Consider the following 19,551-nt stretch of genomic DNA (forward strand, 5'->3'; position numbering starts at 1 on the left):
CCTCTCTCCATCCAGACACGAGGCTGCAGGCTGCAAAATCACCGTGCTGAATTTCCCTCAAGCATGGCCATTTCCTCCTTTTCAGGAGGGTTTCTAAAAACCTCAGTCTTTAATAAGGAATGCTGTTGTTCACAGGGCCCCTCCCTGTCTCATGGCTGAACTATTTAATTAGGAAGGGAAGTAGTTAAATATGTTATCAGAATCCGATTTAAATGGAAATGTGTCCCGGCCAATTAAACCTCACACTAACCACGGTGCATATTAGTGCTCTAAAACATTTGTTCTAGCAGTTAGATATTTTCTCTACCAGGTAAACTATGCAAACAATTGCCAACGTGTCAGGGCCTGCTGGTTTGCCATGCTGCGTGCTGCTAAAGTTAACAACTGTTAAATACCCTAAGAGTTTGGATGTTGTTCTGCTTTTCAGCTATGTCTCCCCCGGTTCACACCCTCTTCCAACAGGAATCATGCCCAACTCAAAACTGGCTTGAGTTTTTTTCACTCCCCTAAGAAATAGCAGTAACATTTTTTTGCACTATGACATCATCCTGGACTTCCTTGCCCTTCCTGTGAGATTCTTGGCTCTCACTACAGAAATGACAACGGATCCTATCTTTGGTGATATGCCTAGCCAATAAGGATCAATACAGGAATGAGACCTGCAAGTAGAGTTTCTCGGTCTAAAGAAGTGCATTCGTCCTGGTTTGCCAACTGCTCCCTCTAACCACCACTTCTCTGAGCATTCTAATATTTGTTGCTGGAAGCGAGAATACAGTCAAAACAAATGTTTTACTATTGACAGCATTAAAGTTTATAGTGCAACAAAGTGATCATTTTTTAAGCAGGAAGAGCTAATTAACATGGTTGTTTGGCTGAAGGGGAGAGATATGAAGACTACTGAGAATTCTTTTTTTTTTTGTTAGGTTCACTTTTTTATTACACCTTCTGCATTCAGGATTAGTAGTAAGTTACACATAATACCTTAGAGCTATTCCTAGAACACTTTTCCCATTGGGAGTGTACTGTACCTAAAACCACATTTCTTACCTTAGTGAAATCATGTGTTATAATTCCATCGTGTAGTTACTTTGCTCTGCATTGTGGCCAGTTGTGGTCTCCTTAGACAACCACCCACCCAGAACACTTTAGTACAGCTGAAATCAAAGCTAAGCTCTCTAGATGGTAGAAACAAAGCCAGCTTGAATAGAAAAAGTAGAGGTGAATAAAGCGAGCTATTAATTTTGTCTCTTACCAATGAAATCTTTAGTGAGACTTTTCATTAGTCAACCATGGCACCGGATTTGAGAGAACAGTTAAGTAACATTTAGATGTGAGTAACATGAAGAAACACATACCTGAGAAACCATTATCAATCTTGTCTTAACAACCTTTTTGAGAACATCGGGACAAACACTTGTTGCTATTTGTCTGAAAAACCAAACACTGAAATTTCTGGAACCAGGCTTCTACAGTCCAGTTGGGTAAGTCCTGGGATTTCAAAGCTGGAGGTCTCAACAAAGATCACCAGGGCTACTGAGGAAATGCTTTTGCCACAATAAACCCTCCTGCCAACACAGTGGTATTCACCAAGGTTGGGTTATCACAAGAAGACCCAGGGGCTATTTGTCACCATCAATTGTTAGCTAAAATTCTTTCTTTTCTCTTTAAGAAAATGAGTCATTCAGAGAATATTCCAGAACACCTGTTTAACCATAACAATGTATTTAGTCACATAACCTTAGCTTACCTTATTAGTGAAATGCAGAATTAAGGAGAAAGTTACCTCAAATCTCCCCAGCTGCAAATCACTGATTTCTCTAGATTTTCTCCACTTCCCCATCATCTTAAATATGCCAAAGGCAAATAAAGAAGCTGCTTATCCTCTGTTGAAACAGCTGAGAACATTTGTAAAGGTCAAAGACAGCAAATATTCCTATAGCCCCTACTGTTTCCAAGACAAGCTCAGAGAGGCTTAAGACAGTGTTCTGCAAAGATCCAACAAATCTAAGGAGAACTTTCTTCTACATATCCTGAAGAAATAAGAATGTTCTCAGTTACTAGATGGTGGTTGTTGTTTCCCCTTTTAATATACTATATCCACAATTAGATCTTATTACTATTTACCTTGGCTAATTCATTAGCCTAGGTGGTAATGTTGCTTTGAATGGCTGTCAACGGGTGAATGGTGTGGGTCTTTTCAAAATCACTTTGCCAGGCAATTCAGGAAACTTGTAATGTAGACAGCTCAACCAGGAACAACTGTTTTCTAGCATCTATTTCTTCAGAGACTTAAAAAAAGAGGTTTTAACTTGGGCTTATTTTAGGAAGATGTCCTTTTCTGAACCTGCAAAACTGTAATAATTAAAAGCATTATAAAAACTGTGAAGCTTTTTTTTTTGCTGATTTCCCTGGGAAAAAAAATAAATAAATTCATCAAAGTTCATTCTCTACTTATTGAAATGTCTAAAGGTGATCATCTTAAAATATGAAATTTAAATGTGCTTATCTAAAACGATCACAGTTCCAAATACAAATGAAAACAGTTAACATTGCGAACATCAGTTTCAAACATCTAAATATTAAGCTTTGCAAAATGTTTTAATAGCATGTGCCTCAGTTCCATATTTTAATGACTATTTCAGAAACTTAGAGCCATTTAAATCCTCTAAATCACCCCATGTACTATAAATGATAATTAAAGAAAAAAAGATTAAATCTCATGTATTATGCAGCTTTCAAACCAATGAGCCATAACACTGGTAATCAGGGTCCACCCATCACCTCCCACAACACAGCAGCCTGGATTTCCCAAGACTTTCCCGAGCATTTCTCGGGCCTGACGCTTTACTATTCCACTTGCTGTGTAGCCCCCAAATTAGTATAAAACCAACTGTCTTCTCTTTGAACATGTGCCCTCAACCCGCAGCTCCCCAACCTTCTACCACTGTTCATTTTAGGAGGAAAACAAAACATATGGCACTAAAACTTAGTTTTACGAGGCAAAGTTATTTTGCTACATGGCACAATCCTTTGGCATAAGAAGAAAATCGTGTGCCTATAATGTAAGAAGCAAAGGGAGGTAAGTTGAGGGGAAGGATTGCAGGTAAAGAAGTAGCAGATTGGAACTGGAGACGAGGGACACAGGTCTTGTATCAAAAAGTAGAAGTTCTTTCTGCTGAAGACAGGAGAGAGGGCGGCAGCGAGAGACACACAGAATCAGATTTGGATTCAAAAAAGTGGTAGGAATTGTTTTCTAAGTTACAGACAGTGAGTAAGAGTTTGACTCAATTAGACAGAAGGGAGGGACAGTAGGAGTGAGGCTTTGTTGGGAAATAACCTGGGTGGTTTCCACCAAGTTTCTGCAAATGAATCCCGCACGCATGGAGGCAGAATGAAAGCCAGTTAACAGACTTAGGACTTGGTTTATTTCTAATCAGATAACCCGACTACATAGCTAGAAGATGGCTGACAAGTATCTGATTATCTCAAAGTTAGAATTACAGGTAAGGTATTTGAATGAATACCTCCACCAGTGAAGTGTAATGAAGAAAATGAAGGGAGCCAACCAAATGCACCACATTTACCCACCGTCCTTATAAGAGCAGCCATCATCATCATCACACTAGAAAAGGTATGACTTAAGGATTTTGCTCATGTTCACTAGGACCAGGAGCAGTTCTTCATGCAGATATTTACTTCCAAAGAGTGGCAACAGGTGACAACACCTTTACATTCCTGCATAATAACAAGCTTTACTGCAGAATGGAGGTAGTGGGGATGTGGAAAGGTGAAAGGCTGTGCCATGTGTGTCCTTGGAATTTTAAATATGTAAGTTGGTTTATATCAATCTTAGTACTAATGACTAAGACACTCTTTTCAAATGCCAATTAATGACCCTTGATTGAACTACTTTCAGGAATTAAAATGAATGAAGTCTATTCTGAGTGAGCCTTTCCCTGAAGGTCTCTGAAGGTCCAAGGACTTTCAGATTTTTTCCCTTCATTTCAATGCCAATTTCATATAGAGGCTGGGGTTGTATCACATTAGACTATTGAAACTGGGACAAGAGTCTTGGCCACATATTCAAGTATCATGTGTCAGGATTATTCTAAACCACAAACTGTAATGTCCTACCAACTACTCTCTTCAAGGCATCTCCCACCCCCAACCTATCTGGCAATATGACCTCTCTGGAGCAAGCACGTGAACAGCCACAGATGTAGCAGATAAAGTCAGGAAATCTGGGCTTCAACCCACTTTACCATGAATGTGCATAAGTAAGATAGATGTACTGAGTGTGTGAGGCATTGTCACAAAAGGAAAAAGAGAAAACACAAATGCCTAAGTGTTTAAGGATTTCACTTATTCCTTATAATAACTCTGTATTGTAACCCCCATTTTACAGATGGGGATTGAGGCCCAGAGAAACTAAGCAACTGGCCAAAATTCACACAGCTAGAAAATGGCTGAGCCAAGATTCTTAACCCGGTGAATCTGGCTCCAGAGTCCAAATCCACCACACCTAACCTCCAAACCATGTTTTTCGATCACACTCCCTGCACAGTGTACATATTAGAGAAAAGTCCAAAAAACATACCAATGAGCCCACCTCTTCCACTCTCGTCTAAAATGAACAAGCACCACCACCACAAAATCAACTCAACAAAGTTCATAGAATGTTTAAGTGATAAGGGGGAAGTGCTTTACCTTCCCCACTGAAACACCATTTTCTTATATTATCTTGAAATGTTTCCTTATGCCCTGTGCCCCTGTGGTGCTAGCAGATGGTTTCTATTTCTCAGTCTCTACAGCTTTCAGGAATTTATTCCTAGACTTCGAAACCTGCTCAGTCACAACCTCCCCTCACTTATGGTCTTGGCTAGTCAAGATAGCTCTGATTTTTTGTTAAAACAAAAAAGCCTACTGCTTTTGGAAAGCCTGAATTTTATATTATTTAAATCCGTAGGGTACATATGCTCTGGTTTATTTTCATAGCGTATCAATCTTTCACCTTTTACTAAATCCTTAGGGTGAGAAGGAAAACACACTATGAGGTTCTCTCGGTATCCACTTCCCATTTCTGACCTCCAGAGGGAAAAAAAGAATGCTGTTTAATCACAGTGCTTCTTGGGCTTGTGTCTTCTCAAAATTATAACTTAACTATATCCTGGTAAGAATTTAGCTCTATGGTTGCCTTTTACTCTTGATAGGGTTCACTGGACATGTTTTCTCACTTACCTAGATGTCTGTCTTAATAGCTGCGATGGGAATGGCATTATACAAACACCTTCCTTTGGCAGGCTGGGAACGTCTGTGGTTTTAAAACTACCCCTGTATTTTCTCAAAAGAACATCTCTTGAGTTACATATGAAGCCATGGGGAATTCAATGAGAGTGGCCATCATTCATTCATTCAGTCCACTTTTGGTTAAATTCTCATGCAGTGTCTCAGAATTTCAAATATCTATAGCCATAAGAACAGAAGTTTGGGATTATGATATATTAGTATCTTTGAGAATGAGATATCTCACTTCTGACTGAATACACCCAGAACCCTAAGGTATTGATTAATCAACATAAAACTAAAACACAGCTCAATATACAGAAACAAGTTAGTGATATCAATAACACTGAATGTATTGAAATGCAGACTGAGAGGTCCAGGGGCCCCTAAGGGCCAGCCATTGCCCTTATGCACTTCTCTTACACATATGTGTGGTCCTTATATAGCCTGAAAATAGGAATTACTATTTCAATTTTATAACAGAAGACAGTAATCCAGAGAGATTTGAAGTAATTTGCCCAAAGTGACCCCGCCAGTGCATAGAGACTTCCCAAACCCAGTTGCTTTCCACTATGCCCTAAGAAACCTCAAAAAAATCTCCCCCAAATGCCTCAAGAGTGTACTCCAAATGATTTGACTTTGGGTGAAGGGCACACATTGCAATCAACAGTGCAAATGCTATAAGATGTTCACCTACGTATTCTTATTGATCAATGTCACCCCATTAAATTTAATTTCTAAAGAAATAAAAGAGTGTATTTTTTTTTTAAATTCTGATCTCAAAGTCATTTCTTGATATTTATTCACCATAATTAAGCCAAAGAGTAAATTTCATGTTGCAATGAGTTACTTTAAGTCTTAAAGAAACGGAATAAATGAAAGATCAGTAAGTTGATAAAATGGGGATTCTACATCATTTCCCCTTGTCTGTGTACCCAAGATTTTTACCTGGTTTCCAGTTTAACAGCTAAAAGGAGCATTAAGAAGGTATTAATCTTTTGATAAAGAAGGTGTAAAATGAGTAGGTTAAGAAACTACGCATAAGAAAAACAAAAGCCTAAACAAACCAGAGCATGTCTTTCAACAGAATCATACACCAAAGGCAAATGCTTTTAACAAGTAATAACTGATGGGCCTTTACCGAATATTTTCGAAACAAAAATTTACAAGAGATCGTAGAAATAAGACAAAACAATTTTATAAATCCTTTATTTGGAAAACATCGTTTATTAAAGCTTTTAAAGTTCAGCAGGGCTTAATGTGAGTTTTTAAGCCTCTAAATGAACACCTTAGTTTAAGATGTTCAAAGAAACCCATTTGTTTTAGGGACACACTTGGGTAGAAAACAGAAATGAGCTTCTTAGTAGACTAGATAGGCTCTCCCTTTTATTTAGAAAGAAAATTATTTTCCAAAGCCCAATATGAAGCCCCATAAAATGATATTCTATACCAACTAGTTTAATTCTATATTATTAACAAGATTTATTTTATAGCTAAGGGTATATATATCATATATATATATAGTATATATACATAGCAACTTCATTGCTTCAAAAATGGTTGTGAGTTTTGCAATTTTTTATAAAACTACAATAAAAAACAAAGATATCTATTTTGCAGGGATCAAATCTCACCCAAATATAAGTTTTTCATACTCTACTTATCTTGGCCATGTAATGAAAATGGTTTAAAACTGTTATTAATGTGAATTAAACACACATACACACAAACAAATAATGACACCTCTGAGAACAGGGAGCTGGAGCCCTTTGAGCTGAATGAGCTCTTTCCATTGGATGCTTTAATTAGGGTGATCTTGGGGGAGAAAGGGTTCTCTTCCACAGGCCACAATGAAAGCATAAACACTAGTTAAGCACAAAAATGCCACTGTCCATATTGTCACTGTTAGCACATTTTTGTCAAAAGGCCCAATTAGCTTCCTTTCTCCACCTGCTAAAGCTTTATAAAAATAGAGCTGGCTAAAATAATAAGGTAACTGATCTTTTTTAAAAATTCTATTTGAAAATTATTTTGCTCAAAAACCTAAGGTTTGTTGAATTTGAGGTATATTGATATATATCAATATTTGCTATCGGACTATATTCCAACTCACCTGTCTCTTAAAAAAATTTACAAGAAAAGGGGAAAAAAAGGAAAAACTACATATAAGCCTTAAAACCATAATAAACCCCTCAATACTAAGGAATGAAGCAGGTGTCAGACAGCCATCCTACCAAGAAGAGACCCTTTATAGGTTCAAGTTTTTATCAGAAGGAATAAAAGAGATGATTTCCATTTTCCTGCCATGTGTTGTCCTGCCACAGTGTACTGGGGATACTTAAGCATAAAATTCTTATATTTACCCCTGCAAAAATATATTTAGCTCCTATTTTATATACACAATGTCTCCCATTTGGATGGTAAAACAAAGTAGCCCAAATAGAAATCTAAAAACCATAACCTGGATAATACATTATTGGAAACAAAATCAGCCAAAGGTATATCTATTATGGCTTCTATTAGATATAGAAAGAAAAAAGAAAGAAAATGCATAATGAAGGTAACCATATTCACTGCAATAGTCCATTGCCTTTTTCCTCCCCCATGAGTGGATTTTCATCTCCATGGGGTTTGCCTTTTCGGATTCCTAATAAAACAATGAGGTAAGAAGAGAAAAATGAAAGGGTTAGGTTCCTGACCAGGTAGGTAACCATTTTCTTAACTCTGGCTTTTGTAGGCCATCTTGTTCCTTACAAACGCAAAGATGTTTCAATTTTTCCCAAGTAGTGAAACCAATGTCCCTTAATCAAATGACCAGCAGCAAAATATCTGTCAGACAGTTAATTGATGCAAATTAAGAGTCACCATCACTGCAGTGCAATGTTACTAGGAAAAGGACAATGGACAGCACTAGAAAGGAAAATAACAATGCTCCATTAAAAATATATTTAATACACAGTCTGCCCTCGTTATAAAGGCTAATCTTGTTTTAGTCCATTGAAATCACTAAGAAAGCCAAAGTTGAGAGACGGCCTGATAAAGAAAGAAACATACACGGGGTGGGTGGGAGGTGGGACGGTCCGGGAGGGAGACTGCCATTTGCGCCCCAGGGTTTCACGCAACATTTAAGGCAAACGCCTTTGTTCTTCAGCCTCGGAAGGGAGTGGGGTGGGTGGGTGATGGAGAGATCAGACTCTGCTGCCCGGGCCCTCCACACCCTGCTCTCCCGCGCATGCGCGACACCAAGACAAAGGAATAGGTAATTACAGTCCCGATTCATTCATTTTGCCCGCAGCACTGTGGATCTGTTAGCCTAGGCTGTAATCCCGAGGGAAGGTGGGTAAGGGTGTTGGTCCACACCCCTTTGGTAGGAAGACCACCTCGGTGCTAGTGTTTGATTTTAACCCGCCACATATGTGCTACTGTCCTCACGGGAAACCGAGGTGTGTCAACCCTGTTCCAGGTATTAAAAATGCACCCAATGTACGTTGTGCTCATTTCAGCAGGGTGAAAATTACACAAGCAAAGGCTGTCCACGGAGTTCGTTTCAAGGCGGAAATATCTCTGGGGAAGCAGATAAGGAGTCCAGCCAAGCGTTCGATGAATATTCATGAAAAGAATGCGGTTTGTAGCCGCTCATTGTGTGTACGATCCGATCCAGGGATTCTGCAATTTATTTTTCGGGGGGGGGGGGGAAGGAACAGGAACCGGGCAGCGGGTTTGAGAGTGAATGCTTTAGGCAAAACCTGCAAAACCCCAAACCTTTGCTCACAGCGGGGCTGGGCCGTTAGGGGCCGCGCGCGGTCAGGTTCAAGCTCACACCCTCCGGGCTGTGTGGCAGCGAGTGAAGACGCCCAGTGCACACTGCACCGAAGACTCGAAAAAATGGTATGTTCAGCGGCGGCCCACAGGTTAGTGGGAATGCAATTCAGCCACGTCCGAGGCTGGGGATTTGATCCGCTCGTATGTGCTTCTGGAGACACGTTGTCCTGTGAACCTCGCATTCCTTGGCCTCCCCAAGCCAAGATTCAGGAGTCCCACTGGTCCGGGAAACCCATCTACTAAACCAAAAATCCCACCGCCTTCCTCTGATCAGACCAGATTCCCCATATTCGCTCTCCCCTTACTCACGCCCCACCCCATCCCCACCCTCCATCTTTTACTGCTGCGCCCCTAGCACCAAGCGCTTTCTTCCCGGCGTGGAAGGTTCCAATGACAGATATAAAACGTTCTCTTAGGGACTCCTTAGGCTTAAAGGTTTCGCGTTCGGCAATTTCTTCAACTAGCAGCTCCTCTCCCGCTACCCACTCCCCGCCCCAACTCGGTTTTATCAGACTCTTTATCCCTCCTATCCTTTCCACCCTGCGGGTGGCTGAAGCCTCCCACCTCGAAGGCCCCCCACCATCCCAGATCCCCGAAGTGCGAAGGAGTCCTCGTCGTGGAGGAACCCCACGCCCAGAGTCGTCTAGTCCAGCCCTGCACCACCACCACCTCTCCACCCAAGCAGCAGCGCGGAGAGAGGACTAAGGGCCTGGGAGCGGAGCTCCGTGCAGGAGGCGACTGGAGGCCCCCGGGGTTGCCGGCGCCCCTGGTTCGCGGTGGGACGGGGCCACTGGGACGCGCCTCCTTACCGGCTCTGGGTGCCTGCGCCGCCCCTGGGTGAACGCGGTGCCTCCGAGGGGCCCGGGTCCCTGGCGTCGTCTGGCCGGGTGTCTGGGCGCTGGCGGAGGCTCTCTCTCCGGCTCGACGGCGGAGCCCGGAGCGAGGAGCGAGTTGGAGCGCTGCCGCCGCCGCCGTCGCCGCTGCCGCTACTGCCGCCGCCGCTGCAGCCTCTGCATTTCTTGCGCTCGCGCTCCCCCTCCCCTTCCTGCCCAGCGCCCTCCCCCGCCGCGTCCGCCCGCCCAGCCTCCCTCTCCAGCTACCCCGCCCGCCTCCCTCCCCTCCTTCCTCTCCATCCCGGGGCCCCGCCCGCCTTCCCTAAACTCCCCTCCATCTCCGTGCGCTCCCTAAATCCCCTCCCCTCCATCATAGCCCCCGTCACCTCCCTTCTCCCACCCGGTGGTCCCCCCCTTTCCCCTACCCGTCCATCCCTGTACTCCTCCTGCTTCTCTTGATTTGCCCTTTATGTGGGTTTCCCATTCCCTCCGCACCACCCTCCATTCTGGGCCCCCCGCCCTGGCGCCTCCCCTCCCCCGCTGTGCCGGGGCTGTCCGTGGGGGAGCCTCTCTCTCTCTCCCGTTTGGAACAGTAGACTAGAAAAGCTCCTGCTCTCTCTCAGACTTAAGGGGCTGCCTGGAGGTGATGAGTGACGCCCCCTGCCACAGGATACCCTTCTTAGCACCCCAGTTCCGTAGGCTTGCGACCTCCGGCTGAGATGCCTATACCCTGGCAGGCAGTGAGGTTGGGGGTCAACCGGTGGCTTCCCCTCCGCTCGTAAGGATGGGCGGGGTGGAGGATGGCCCCCTAGAGCCGGCACTTCTGGGAGGTGTCCCGCTGTCTAAGCGCGCTGGGTGGGAGGCTCGCGCGCTCCCTGGTTGAACTGGGAGGGGAGGCTGCGGCTTCGGGCAAGCACCAGGACTTAAGGTCCAACTGGCGGGGCGGGCGGAACGTCGCCCTGCGAGGACGCTCTGGGGACTTGAGCGAGAGAGGAAAGACAGGACTCCGAGGAAAGGAAACGTCGGGGTTTTTGTATATGCGTGTTTCTCTGATATAATGGAGACAATCAGTTCTCGAGAAGACTGGGTTAGCCGAAGCAACCCTCAGAGAAGCGCACAAGTCAAAGCGGGGGCCAGCCAACTGCGGAGTGTCGGGGAGTCCTGGGGCCTGCCTCTTTGTTGAACAACCGGACAGAAAGTAACCACCAAGGTGAGGAACCACGCTCACCTTGTTTATCTGTTGGCAAGAAGCAAATGCAAAAGATAACATTGCAGGACATCGTTTACAACGGTAGCTCTTTCATTAGACAAAAGCCAATTTCATCTTCCAGCAAAACCCGTGAGCCTTCGGAACTTTTATTTGCGGCATTTGGGCGCCCTCTGGCTGCGTGTGGATTGCTTTCATGCTCGCCGGTGTACCAGCAAAGAAAACGACTGACTGGTAGAGGTTTCCCCTCAGGGTGGATCTGCCCTCCTGACCTGGGCATCGATTCGATTCAGGGGCAGGGTTATCCTCCAAAATCGGGGTGATAAAATGTAATCATATTTAAGGGAATAGACGCCAGTGGCAAGGGGATCTGCATTCAACCAGGGAAAGGTAAGTCCTTTTTTGCTTAACAGAAAAACAACTTATCCGAAATTAACTACATTTAATTAAGTGGCGTGGCCGTGTCAACCCAGTACCAAGCCAGAGGTTTTGCAGTGGAAATACTAGTGTACCCAAATGAACAAGTATTCACAGTTCACAGGCTGCCGTATCAAATTAGACAAATGTATACAAGCTAGAAATGTCCACATTTTAAACAAGGGTGGTAAGAAAAACGTGGGGACTTTGTTGGTGGAGTTTTCTTAGGGTTCTTTTCTCCTTTTGCCATTTAAATGAATAACAAATAATTATGGTACAAGAGCAGGAAAGTAAACTACAATTAAGGTTGCCTCCAAACCATTTTATTAACTTGAATATAAATATTTATTCAATAATTTAATATGTTCAATATGTGCCCCTCGTTCCAGCACACCACCTATGAGGCTACATGCAGGATTTCTCTGCCTCCTGTTTGGGGAATGATAATTTTCTGTTAGTGGGAGGAGGTCCTGCGCACTGTGGGATGTTTAGCACCATTGCTGGCCTCTACCCACTAGATACCAGTAACACACACTTATACACACCATCACCACCACCACATACATTCCACTAGCTGTGACAACCAAATGTCCCCTGAAAGGGAAAAATCACCCTAAGTCTAAAACACGAGGTTATATAATTTTTTAACCATTGTGGGCAAGTCTCTAAATCTTCACCCTGTCAAATTAGATGGACATTTGCAATTTTACACCCAAGGCATTTATTGAGTGTATTTGTTATGGTATCAGAATAAGTTAATCATTTCACTTAGCATTCAGTTTTTAGCCCTATGATCTTCCAGGCATGTAAATCATCTTAAAATTAATAAGTATACGATCTTACTGTGTTTGCATGATAAGCTCCCGATGTTATTTTCTGTTTTCTCTTTCTTAATTTTTCAAGAAAAATATGCAACATAAAAGTCAATGTTTGGTACCCTCAGTGCTTTCAGCTAAGTTATCATGAAGCAGACAAACAAGCTTTTGAAAGGTGTGATCAGAATAGAGGTCATGCGTCACCATGGAAATGAGAGGCCATAGCTTACACCAATGAGACTGCAGGTCTCCTCAATTTTGTCTTCAATAAGATTTAGTTGTTCTTTTAAAAACTTTTTAAGGCATTCTTTTTAAATGAAGTAATGATGTAACTGGCTGATAGTGCTATTAACTTGAAGAACAGAAGCTTTTCCAGAATTTATAAACATGTATCAAACAGTGGCCAAACTGTTACATTTCAGTACATTGCTATATAAAGTCCAATTTGGTGATATTTTTAGCTGTTCATCTAACATCTTCTGAAACACACACTTAAGGAATTAATGACTAAGCATCTGAAGCTGTGCAGACTGGAAAATTGTTAATATTAGCTATGGTGGATGTCACAAGCCGTTTAGAGTATAACCTAATGGACTTGGAGCCTATGGGAAAGGTTCAATTTATAACATTTAATTACCTTTCAACAGTACATCATAGAAATAAAAACTGTATTACTCTTCAAATGAAGTAACTATATTTTAAATAAACAAAGCTGGACTTCTTGGGTTGTAAAAATCAATTCTATTGTCATTTTCAGTTACTTACATAATTAGCTTCAGTGAATCATAACCTGAATTATGAAAATATTTATCAAAAGAGTACATTATTTGGTGACTACTGACTTCTGCTAAAGTATTGGCCATAGAATTGTTTGCAATATAATGGATACCTCATCACATAAATTATTAGTCAGTTTACAAAAACATTGTTGTGTGTTCACCTTTTCAAATAGGATCTGTTGTGTCCATTAAGAGTCCACAATAATTACATAGAGCTCATCTCATTTCCAAAAGTCACCCACGATTTCCTTCTCTACCTCTCATATCACCCACTGGCATCTTCCACAGGTCGCCATCCTTTCCCCCTAAATAGTAAAAAGAGGATTGAAATCCCAAATGAAACATGCAGACCAACATGAATGAAGCAAAAAGCATCGTGACAGCAGTGTCACTCTAGTGTTGCCACAGCCGCCTTTGCTTGACATAGTTTTGGCTAGCTTCTATTTAGGGACACTGAATTAACCCGAACCCTTGGAGACCCATGAAGAGAATTTGATCAGTTTAGCTCTACTGGTAAAGGTCGGCTGGAAGACTGAATTGCTGTAATTCGTCCACAAGGCTGCATCTACAAATTGCAAGCTCAAGACCAGACAGCCAATATTATACATGAAAGTGTACAGCTTTCCCCCCTAAATACATTTAGGACTTTAACCAAATGAAAATATTAAAATGTGTATAGTATTTCTTTCATTCCCCCACCCCATTATTACAAACTGACCGTTCACATGGCCAAGTGAAAGAACTTCTTCAGCTTCACCCAGTGGTTTTCAAGCAGAGGCTCTTTTGTGCCCAATAGGACATGGGTAATATCTGGAGGTATTTGGGAGGAAGAGATTGCAAGGGGACAGAGTACTACTAGCACCTGATGGGTAAAGGTCAGGGCTGCTGCTAAACATCATACAGTGCACACAGAGCAGCCCTGCAACAGCCCAAATGTCAAAATGAGCTCGAAGCTCATGAAGTTGGAAGACATCTGATTTTTTTAAGAGCCTGTGCTGCGAGGGGAACCGCCTCTCACTGTGGTTCAAGATGTCTGTAGCAGGCAGCAGGTTTGGAGGTACAAAAATTCAACAGAATTCTCCGCCGAGCAGGGGTCAGCGATGCACCCTGAGCATCGGTGACCACCGTCCTCAGCTATAGCACAAACCTAGGCAGTCACTTCAAGAGCAGTGCCAAAGATGAACGGGGATTTTGAATTCCACTCTCTATTACTACACACTGAGCAACGGGAAGAAAACAGCTTAGCTTCGGTTCCCTTCGCTTCCTCTTTATGTCCTGTAAAAGGATAGCAGAGAAATCTGAGCAGATGTGTGTTTACTACGAAGCCTTGGCCTGGAAATGGGAGGAGCAACCTGGCCTTGGCACTGCACTAAGAACATGTTTGCCCGAGATAAAAGGTGGATAAAAAGCAACCTTATACTCCACCTGAATAGTTCTCATTCCCAACTCCCTTCTCCGGTCGGTCGTCATCAACCACAATTTCCCCACCTAGGCTTTCAGTCCTGAGGTGCTGTTTCTAGTCTCTTGCACTTTCTATTAAGAAAATACACAAAACCAATGATAGGGTGCTTGCCTCAGTAACGAGCAAGGACTTTTTTTTCCAGATAGTGCCTACCTGTTTCTGTAGACACTAGGCAGGGGATTAGAGCAGAGGGACCTCAGTGTTGAGAAAACAGTCTTTAATACTTTGGCTGCCCTTCCCCTGTAATCATCCATTAAATCCTTCAAAAAACAAATTACTTTACAATGGCACAAAGAATGTTGTAGAACATTCACCTGCCTCAACTCCTGAATAAATGAGACTGTAGAAGTTCCAGAGTCACACAGCGCAGTCTCGCCCCATTCCTTGTTACCACCTGACTTCTCTAGGATCAGCCTCCACTGGTAAAGAATGTCTTTTTCTTTCACTCTAATGCAGAGAATGATGCCCAAAATAAACTGGTAAGTGCACAGGCAAGTTGTCAAACAGAATGAAGATACACATTTCTACTATGAACTAATTAAGGGTGCTGTTTTCCCGACTTCTCCAAGTGCAAATGCTGTTCCAAATTCCAGCATCTACTGTACTCTGCACTGTGCATGGACTCCCAGAGACTTGCAGATGCCATAATTCAGTTGCATCCAAAGCCTAAGAATCTCAGAAGAGCTCAACACAATGTCAGAAGGAATGACTAGTCTCCAAACCAGAAAGGTAAGATAGTAAGAAATGAGAAGCTAGGCTACAAGTATATTGAGGGAAAAGCTAGCATCAACAGTTGAGGATATTCAAAAACAAAGCAAAACGAAATAAGCAAAACAGCTATTGTATCAGTAGTTTTAAGGGGAACTCAATGCCATCTATGATTATGTCACAGTGGTGGACCAGAGTATTTGACAGAACAAGAAAATCATGATTCTTGTCATTGTTGCTGGAGGACTTGGAACAACAACAACAACAAAAAGCAATTCTATTATAATTAAAATGTTTATTTAATCAAAATCAAACATAAGGAAAGGTGTTAAAAGCAACTTAAGTGCCTAAAGCAAGTTGCTGAACAGGAGGTATATTGTTGTCCCATGATGCTTGAAATCAATGCATGGGAAGTTGTTTGCAAGGTTTTAGCCCCAACTCTTCCCACGTCACTCCCACTGAGAACTAGTGTCATTTCAGAGGTGGGGTGGAGGTTGCTCAGCTTTCGAACACCATGTTATACTGTTTCCTGTTGAATAATTTTGGGAATAATATATAACCTTGTGCTTTGTTCAGGAGACCTGTTCTAGGCTGAGAAATCATCACTCCTCAGAAGCTTTCCCTGCACTCTATACTTGAACTCTGCACTTTTGTTCCTGGCGTTTTTCTGCTTCTTCACCTTTAAATTAGTGGCTCGATTTGGATGAAGAATGTGGCCCCAGCCCTGGCACCCTTTTGGCAACTGGCCCCTGTCTCTGGGGCAAGCCACTCTCATCCACTTGTAATGAGAAAGACCTCCCCCACCACAAGCTTTTGAGGTGATGGCAAGAGCAAGGAGATTTTAGCCTGTGGTGAGCACCTACTACTCCATCCATATTAACTTACTTTTTGCACCGATGGATCCATAATCAACACAAAAGTTCTGTTTTCTGTATAACATTGGTTCTTACATCTTTCTGCATCTATCTGAATTCTCTTCTAAGACACAGCATTATTGCTGAGTCAAAATCGCTTAAGCATTTTGTCCTCTATTGAAGGTCAGTTTTCCTCCTTTCTGTTTTTTACTTTTAATCACGCTGCTGTGACAGTTTTAACCACATAGTTCTCATCTTTTACAATATTTCCTCAGTTTAAGTGCCTAACAATTGGATCTATCAATCATCACTATGCTGATTTTTATGGGTTTTGTCCTCCAATTGAATTTTAAAATTCTGTGTAACAAAAAAAATTTAAGAGAACCCATTTCCCAAGAGCTTCAGCACAATTCTTCATAGGTGCAAAATGGTTTTAGGTTGCATGTATTTGGTTAGGGACAAGAATTGACTTTGTTTTTTCCAATACTGTTTCACGGGTTCGGTTCCCTCTGGGAAAACTGACTGCAGTTCTCTTTGACATCTGTTGAACTCCAACGAAATATGACCAGGGGCAATAGTACATCTCAGTAATGGGGTTGACAAGCTTGGTTTTTATCTAGTAATGGTTTCTATTCCTAACTTTGCCTCTGCTTTTTAGCTTTTTGGTTTTGAATGCAATTCTTCCTGTATTTTAGCTTTAGTTTTTTTCATCTGAAATATGGGAAAATCCCAACCACACTGGTTGTTCTTAGAATTCTACAAGAAACGTATTTAAAGCCCTTAGTCAATTCATAAAACACATCCAGAAAACATGTCCTGAAGAACTGATTTTATAGCACCACCAAAAGGGCCATTAAGGAAAAGATAAAATAAGAGTTAAGCACTATATCTGGAACTGTGGGAAGGCACAGATAGCTATAATGACAAACCTGAAGTGTGTGTGTGTGTGTGTGTGTGTGTGTATATATATTTGCACAAGGAATTTAGCACTAAGCTTCCTGGAAGCCAATAGAAAAAATTAAAATATTATGGACTATTAATTTCTCTAATTGAAGCAAACATTTTCAATGTATCAGGAGGGATAAATCATCCTAGCAATCAATGTTAAGAAGAATGTATTGTTATATTCCTTTATGTAAAGGATACCAAATTTCCTAAAGGACAATTTTTCAATAATGATTTTTACTGGAGAAATAAAATTTTTCTCATGAGGCCATCTATTTTATCAACCTACAAATTGCAGACACCATCATATTATAATTCTCCTAAAGCATTGTTATGAAAAGGTAAAACTAATGTGGTCCAGAGAATCAATTTGGCACTGGGGCATGTGGAAGAGTCTCCTTGGTGGAGGATGCGGGGAAGATACAAGAAGCCTCTCCTTGGACTGGGCAGAATGAATGCCCATTAGGGCAAGGTGTATTCAAATTATACAGCCACCCCACCCCCAGGCTCTGATGCTGCCTTTCCCCTTGTGTCACAAACAGGTGTTTTCAACCTGGAGGCTCCAGACACCTGTGGGACTTAAGAGTGGCCATCACGGAGCTCTTCACCCTCTCCTTTGAGTCCTCTTTCTAAATGCTTTAAACAAACCCTGCTGTGCAGAGGATTGACTTTTTGAGTATTGCGTTGACAGAAGAAGAATAAGAAATATTTGTATTTTAAGGTGTTCTTCTTTTAAATTTACCTTGTTTTTCGGCCCAAGTCAAGGGTTCCCCCATTTCTGCCTAAAGGATGTTTGGCCATGGACACCCTACATCTTCTTGGCAGCTGCTTAAAGCTGGCTCCAGGGCCTGCAGATTGCTGGCTGGAAGCCCAGGAAAGCCGGAGGCACTGAGGATGGTAGAGGCAACCTGAGCCAAAAAGACTTCCAGGGCAGTTCAGCTATCGACCAACTGGCAGTTGTTCAGCTATCGATCAGGATGGACTCAAAGGTGCCATATGTGGCTCCCGGGGACCACGGGGAGGGGATAGGTGACAGGCCTGACACCCTGCAGCATACAGCTCCCTCCTGGGGCAGGGGTGGGGGCATGCTGAAGGACTCAGGTCAGGGAGAGAAGAGAGGACATACATCTTTCTTCGAATGCTGAGAAAAATAGGATTGGCCTAAAAGGCACATGTAACAACAGGTAGAAAGTTTTAAAATACCACCCACTGCATAAATCTATTTCCATACTATATTTCTTAAAGTTGTTATTACTCTATCATCTTCAAGGTAATGATACTTTTTTAAAAATAGAAATTAAAAACTAAGGTTAATACATATAGAATCCCTGCTTTCAAAAATATGCAATCTAATGAAAAGCTTATAACTTAGGGCCAAATAGTGACTAGTTTAGGTTTTGCTAGCCGTGTGATTTCTGTCTGGCACTGGGAACTCTGCTATTATCTGAAGAACATGGCCACAGATAATGTGAAAACCAATGGACATGTCTGTGTTCCAATAAAGCTTTATTTAAAAAACACATGGTAGGTCAGCTTTGACACAGAACTGCGGTTTGCCCACCTCTGGTCTAGAGCATTAACAACTTCCTCCAGCTGAAATCACCAATCACTATCTTTTCTTTCTACTGAGATGAACTTCTTTTAAATCTTCAAATCCATTCAGATTTTTTTATCCTTTCAAACCATTTATGACTGTCTGACATAACATGATGAAAATTTGCATTTAATCCTGATTTCCATTAAAAGAGGTTTAGGCTTTCTTCTGAGGTTTATTTTACTTTAATCTCATAATTTCACACTTGTTATCCCCATAATTGAAATCGAGCTTGAAATACTTGTCAGTCTGGTCTGGAATTATCTCCTTGTGGAGAAGCAAAATTTGGGGGTGGGGAGGTGCAAGGAGACAAGTGGTGTCAGCCAACCAGAAGAGAAGGAACAATAACACATCTTAGAGCGGGGGTCAGAAACCTTTTTGGCTGAGAGAGCCATGAACGCCACATATTTTAAAATGTAATTCTGTGAGAGCCATACAACAACCCGTGTATGTTACGCATTATCCAATAAAAATTTGGTGTTGTCTCGGAGGACAGCTGTGATTGGCTCCAGCCACCCACAACCATGAACATGAGCAATAGGAAATGAATGGGTTGTAATACATGAGAATGTTTTATATTTTTAACATTATTTTTTTTATTAAAGATTTGTCTGTGAGCCAGATGCAGCCATCAAAAGAGCCACATCTGGCTCACGAGCCATAGGTTCCCAACCCCTGTCTTAGAGGGAAATAAAACATTAAGCATAGTGCAGGATATTTTTTTCGAGAGGAACATTTTAAAATATTATACAATAAAATATTTTTCCTTCATGTATAGGCTATCAGGTGAACTCTGGGTAAATAAATAAGTAAATAAATAAATAGATGCAGA

At 41.9% G+C, this 19,551-nt stretch overlaps 1 protein-coding gene across 2 annotated transcripts in view; it reads right to left on the reverse strand.

The window, feature by feature from the left end:
* BASP1 (brain abundant membrane attached signal protein 1) overlaps positions 1-19,551 on the reverse strand; it is a 75,308-nt gene that overhangs the window by 38,563 nt on the left and 17,194 nt on the right. Inside the window, exon 1 of one of the 2 annotated variants that reach the window (XM_066374135.1) lies at positions 9,915-10,112. The exons of the other annotated variant lie outside the window; for it this stretch is intronic. The gene's annotated coding sequence lies outside the window, so the exon portion shown is untranslated. Of the gene's footprint in view, positions 1-9,914; positions 10,113-19,551 lie in introns of those variants that run through there. 2 annotated transcript variants of the gene reach the window in all.

The sequence above is a fragment of the Saccopteryx leptura genome, chromosome 1, assembly GCF_036850995.1.
Source record: "Saccopteryx leptura isolate mSacLep1 chromosome 1, mSacLep1_pri_phased_curated, whole genome shotgun sequence".
Taxonomy (NCBI): Eukaryota; Metazoa; Chordata; class Mammalia; order Chiroptera; family Emballonuridae; genus Saccopteryx; species Saccopteryx leptura.